We start from the raw sequence: 6704 nt of genomic DNA, 5'->3' as shown, positions 1-6704 counted from the left end.
CAGTAATACTCTGGGGCAATTAGAGCAACTCTAAGAATGAAGCTAAAGGTGCAGTATAGAGCCCAGATAGAGATGGTAGGAATGTGAAGCACTTGCTGAAGAAATTCACAGCCTATGATCAGAGCTGAGAGAGGTGCCATGTGGCCTGCCACCAGCAGTGTCACAGGAGTTGGGCAGCCCAAGCCCTCTGCAACTCACTCCTCACCTCCATGCGCTCTGGATACCTGATATGGAAGTATAGGACATAGTGTTTGCTAGGTCTCAGTCTGGATGGTTTTATTCTTTTATTTCCTCTTACTGCTCCCTTTTAGAATGGAAATGCTTACCCAGTGTGGTTATACCTTGGGGTTATGTAGCTTATTATTTTTTATAGATGTTCACTGCTAAGTGTTTTGAGTCTCAGAAGAGACATGGACATGAACTTTTGAAAAATTCTGGAACTGTTGAGAGTTTGGGAAATGTATTATTATGTTTTTCTGGTTGCATGAATGATAGTCTTATCATGTTAGGCAGAATCATGACTACGTATTATTTAGGAGTTAGGTATGATAAGAAGAAGTATTTGTGCCTCAAGTTGATAACTGCTGAGATGTGACAGTTAAGCTTGATTGTGCCAGCTATGTTGGCTTGGGAGTCACCAAGGGTAGAAGTGGTTCTGTGCATGTCATGGTGCATGGCCTTGGGTTTTGTACGTACCCTTTCTCTCTAGTTCTGTTCTCCTGCTCTGTTTCCTGGCTGCAGTGAACTGAGCATCCCTCCTCTTCCCTGTCCTCCTGCCATGGTGTTTTGGCCTTTGTGCTAGTTGGCTATGACCAGGTGACTAGGAACTGAACCCCCTGCACTGTGAGCCAAGTTAAACTTTCCTCCTTCAAATTGCACATGTCAGGTGTTACGCCTGAGCAATAGGAAAGGGGACTGATATAGGCTCTCCTGTAAAACAGTAAACTCAGCCGTTGCCTTCATGCCATATATATTGGTCTTTCTGTGTAACTTCTAACTTGACCTCTTTGACACTAATAGGCACAAGCGGGTCTATTCAAAACAGAATCACTCCCTCACACCCAACCTTCTTTTCTTACTTATAATCTTTTCTTATCCCATTGGTTTCCTCTTACAGGAAATAAATGCTAAGCAAGTACCATCACAATTTGCATATGTCAGGGAATTTTGTAGGCAAATACTGGTCTCTGCCCTCAGTATTTAATGTTTAATGGAGAAGTTATAGCATAAACCAATAGCTTTTTGTCCCACTCTCCCACTGTCTCTTTAGGAATCCTGAATTTTATTTGGGTGCAGGGAAGCCTAAAGGCAGACTGATAATAAATGATGGTTGACAAGATAGGAAGAACATCGTCCCCAGACTCCACAGATCTATAAGATCATCCCTAGATTCCTCTCAAACTGCTATGTAAGAATGAAATCTGTCTGTTTTAAGCTTCTATCATGTTGTATAGGAGCCAAATTGAAGTTTTAATGATGGAGATAATAACTGAAAGGAATCACGGCATTCCTTGAAAATATAAAAAAAACAGGGGCTGGCAAGATAGCTCAGCACTCTTAAGTACCTGCTTAGGCAAGTTTAGGCCACAGTTAGATCCCCTGCACCACAAGCCATGCCAGCCTCACCCTCAGGGTGGGCTGAGCCAGCCAAAACCAAAAACACAACACAACACACACACACACACACACACACACACACACACACCCACCCACCAGAAGGAAGAGAGCACAATTTGGGGACAACCAAGTAACCTGGCTGAGGGAAATACATTGGTATAAAACAAAGAGGCATGGTGGGTACCTGGTGCTTTATGGATCTCTGAGCTCGTTGAAGATATCAACATTTAGACCATGTTCCAACTTACAAATGCCTCTTTCTTGGCGTGGGCCAAGCCAGTTCATCCATTCTCATAAACCAAGAGATCTCCTTGGTTTTACAATATTTTGTTGTTATTAGCAACATAAGACCTTCTTGTCTCACTAATTTATTTTTTTAAATTTATTTATTTGTGTGTGTATGTGTGTGTGTGTGTGTGTGGCCAGCTCAGCCCACCAGGGGGCGGGGCTGGCTGGCATGTGGTGCTGGGGGATCGAACCCCGGTCTGTGCTTTGCTAAGCTTGTTCTTAGTAGGTGCTTTAGACCACTGAGCCATCTCACCAGCCCCAAAGAGAAAGAGTTGGGACGGGGGCGCGAACTGGCGACCTCGCGCTCCACAGCCCGGCGCCGAGACTGCCGCGTCAGGGCGCCGCCTTGTCTCACTAATCTTATGCAGGTCTGGAATGTACAGTGTCCTAAAGGTCAATTTGTTCTGAATGAATAGAGGTCATGTCCTGGTTCTCCCTAACCATGTAGGTGGGCACTGTTATAAACCAACTTTAAATGATTTACCTATTCTAGTTTCCTTACTTAAAAATATGAACTTAAGCTGAGAAAGAGGTGCTGTGCAGCGGGAGGGATTGCTTCCACCTCCTTAGCCTCAGTTTCCTCTCATTTCAGTAAACTCGACAGTTGATCCCTGACCGCTCTTTCAGTAAGCACAAAAGAAGCACATGCAGATGAAAATGAACGTCTAAGGGCCAGTGAGATAGCTCAGTGGACTAAGCACTTGCTTAGGCAAGTGCAGGGACCAGTGTTCGATCTCTGGTCCCACATGCTGTGCCAGCCCCGCCCCCCAGGACGTGCTGAGCCAACGACTGAGTCCAGGCAGTAATCCCAGTGCTGGGGAGGCTGAAAACAGGAAGATCATTATGAGTCCGAGCTGTGTAGTGAGACCTGGTACCAAACTCATAAAATGAAAATGAAAATGAAAAAAAAAAAAAAAAAAAAAGAAAAGAAACTGAGCTTCTATTAGTAGACTAAAAAAGAACACAGGCTTTGGTCTGTGTTGGTATCTGGTCTGCCCATTTCATGTATGCTAGTCTGATAATTACAGACTAAGATACTTTAGAACATCACAGAATTTGTTGTGTACTTCGCATATCTTGGTAGTAGAGATGACAGCTGGTATCACGTATTCTGATTTCACTTAACTTGCTCAACTTCCCAGGAAGATAGCCAGGGGAGGGGCTCTTCTCTCCCTTGTACAGATGGGGAAACCCATGGAAACTGCTTTCTCCAAACTCAGAAAGTTAGCTACTGTAAAAGCTAAGCCTAAAGCCCCATTCTGGAGCTCTGTGTAATTCTTAAATTATAAAATCTAACAGTGTGAATAAATTCGCCTCAGCTTTATACAAGGGATGACTGAAAAATGTGGTGAATTTTTAAAATTTATTTTTATTTTTAAGGAACACAATATAATGATAGAAAAAAATCAGCATTACAAACTATATAGGATTTCACTAAACAAAGTAATAGGAATTCAACAATGGTTGCTGTATTACATGATGCTATCTTCAAATTAGTCATTCAGATTACCAGATATAAACATGTAGAATTTGTTTAAAGAAAAACAAAACAATAGCAAAGAAGTTATAAGCAATCCAAAAGAGGGAAAAAAATCAGAGTTAAATAGAGGAGTTTTAAGTATTGATAGGCCAGCAGAAATTGACACTACAATTACTCAAATATCCTGCATATATCCCTAAATATATCTTTTTTCCTTCTTTCATTTGTCCTTTTCCTCATCCAGTTTTTCCTTCCCAGTTTCTTTCCCTTTCACAGTATTTTTTATATTCTTTAGATTTTCATTACTCTTTCAGGTTCTTACTCTAGCAAGATAATATGATGTTTGAACATGTGGGTCTGATTTATTTTGCTAGAGACTATATTGGTAAATGTGGTGAATGTTTAAATTTTCAAAATGTATTCTAGTAAAAGACTCCTTGCCATTAATCTCCCTCTAAATTGTCCCCCTTCCTTTAGACACACCTTTTCTATTGTTTCTGCCACTTTTTGAAGGTCTTCTTTTGTGACTGGGGTGATCAAAAACATGGTGAAGGCTGTTGCCATGCAGTTTTAAGTGTGCTATGGCATATCCTCATCTACTGTGTCTGCCAGGCCTGGCACCCTGCAGCTTCTGCCTCTTCCCCAAAGTCCAAATGGCCATGACAGGTAAAGATTTTGGACTGACCCAAGACACCAACCAGTCATGGAAGTGCAGCTAACAATACTCATTAAAAAGTGCTTCCAGAATGTCTTCTGAGAAGAATGAGAATGATGAAATAATTGAGTTTGGGTCATCAATGGTGACGTGTCTTATACAGTACTAATTTTTAAACTTTAAGTGCCCACCATACATTTTCAATCAGATCTTAAAGGTTTTATCAATCTGGCTCAACTCCTCTTGGAGTTCCCAGCTCATTCACAGTATTATTCACAAATGAACATGGCACCTGTGCTCTTAAAGGTGAGGGGATATCGGCAGGCAATATGGTTGTTCTACCTGGACATAGGTACTTAGATTTGAGAATAACTTCAGGAGGCACTAGTTAGATATCACTTAGGACCAAACTGTTAATTACATAAGATAAATTATTGTGTAAGGAGATTTTGATAGAACAGAGTTAATCCCTATATGTCACCTGACACTCAAACTGGCATTTGCAGCATCTGCTCTTCTCATTTGTCTTCCTAACTCTAATATATTAGGGATGACTGGAAGAATTAATCTCTGGCCATTGCATCGGTCTCCTTTTGAAAGGAAAGGTCATTGAACCTTCAACTATGTGAAGCATTAAATTTTTATGATCAAATTGAGATTCTATACAAATACAGTTAATTAAATTTGTAGATGATCTGCTGTCTAGATTTATATGAGAGCCCTTGATTGAAACAAGCCATAAAACATATGTCGAGTGAATACCCCCAGCCTCTGCCTTCCAAGCCACCACTTCTAAAAAAAAAAATGCTGTGTCCTGTGTCGGTGTGTGAATGCATGTGATATGCTCAGCCTGCAGCCTGCTGGCTCCTGGCCCTGCCTGGATCCAGATGTTGCCATTCCGCACTAGGCTTCTCTTATTTTCCAAGCTTGCCCCATTCAATTATGCATAGCTTTTCTACTGGAATAGCTACTGCCGATTCACATGTGTGAAATAAAACCCTTGGTTTTCTAGTCCTATACATCTATTGCCCTCCAGGCTTCTCTGTCTCAGGAAGGTGACGGCTGATTTGATGCTCAAGCCCCAAAGCTCAGGGTTAACTCTTCTTTTCCACTTGCTTCAACCAGATCCATCTCAAGCCTTATGTGGGGGTCACTTGCCACTGCATTTTCTCCATTGCAGGTCTTCTCTGCAGCACACTGGGGCTGGTAGAGGCTAAGAGCTCCCCAGCTGAGACCAGCACCTATATGTAGAGAGTGAGATGTGTTCCTTTGAGAAGGGTCATCAGGAGGCCCCTTTGCAGTCTGAGTCAGGGCTTTGCATCATGGTGAGGACTATGCTGGGTCAGCATGTATGGCTGACTGCGTGATAAGTCCAGCCAGTGGACAGGCCAGACTGACTGGTCCCTCCTACCCAGCCCACTCCCTCTAGTGTTACCCAGATGTCTCTTTTTCTCCGATCTTGTTTTTCTACATTCCTTTCTGCATACCCTCATACTCTTAATCTCAAAGCATAGATCAGATAATTTTACTGAATAAAATATTTACGTGCTTCCTTGTTATGCATAATATAAAAGCCAGAATCCAACTGGGCATGGGTGGTGAAGCCTGTCATCTCAGCACTCTGGGAAGCTGAGGCAGAAAGGTTGCACGTTCAAGTTCGGCCTTGGAAATTGAGTGACCTACAGCAACCCTGTCTCAAAATAAAAAGTGGGGAGCTGGGATGTAGCTTAGTGTAGAGGCCCTGCCTTCAACCCCCAGTCAGTGCCAGATAAAAACAGCATAATCCTTCCTAAGAGTACAAGTTCCCCATAACCTGCCTTCTTCCCACAACTGTTCCTGCTCTTTTTCTGTCTGGTTACTCCAGCCCCTTCCAAACATGTGAGTGTCTTCCTGCTTCGGCTTTAGCATCTTTCTAGATGATTTGCTCCTCCTCCTCAGGCTCAGTTCAGACATTTCCTGTTGACAGAGGTTTTTCCTGACCCCCTTGCCTAAAATCTTTCCATCCCATGAGCCATCAGCATCACCCTTCCATCATGACACCACTCAGCTTATTGTTCTACCTAATCTGCAATCAGCTCATTGTCTGCATCTCCCAGAATATGAGCCTCTTGGGGGGCAAAGGAGGTGCCGAATTCCTCAGAATTGTGCCCCTAGGAACCAGAAGGGTGCAGTAGTTGGCACACAGTAGGCACTCAGCGAAAGCCTCTGATTGAAGGAGGGAAGATGGCATCAGAGCAGGGAAGGGTGAGTGCTAGTGAGCAAGAACTCTCAGCAAGCACGCTTGGGAGGTGGTTTAACAGCAAGCTTCCCTGAAGCAACCCTGTGAATGCTTTTGTTTGTACTTTGTTCCCATTCTTTACCTGTGAACTTGTGTGATTCAGTTAAGAAAGCTGGATGGGACTTGCTTATGAGCGCTGCCTTATTAGTTTCAGGGAGACAATGACTTTCAAAGGAGGTTGAACATCTCTCCCACGCGCAAACCGAGGCTTTGTTATCGAGAGAACTTTCTGCGGAAGGACAGCCCAATACAAGGTCGAGAGTCCCGCTGTCATTTGCTTTCCAGGCACAGTGAGCTAAGCAGCATTGTTTAACCTTTTGGAAGCTGTGTATGAAATTTACATTAGCAGGGTGGTGCCGTGCAGTTACAGATGGTTTACCTGATGA

Source organism: Octodon degus, unplaced genomic scaffold (genome assembly GCF_000260255.1).
Source record: "Octodon degus isolate 3935 unplaced genomic scaffold, OctDeg1.0 scaffold00029, whole genome shotgun sequence".
Classification (NCBI taxonomy): Eukaryota; Metazoa; Chordata; class Mammalia; order Rodentia; family Octodontidae; genus Octodon; species Octodon degus.
This window is presented reverse-complemented; position numbering follows the sequence as displayed.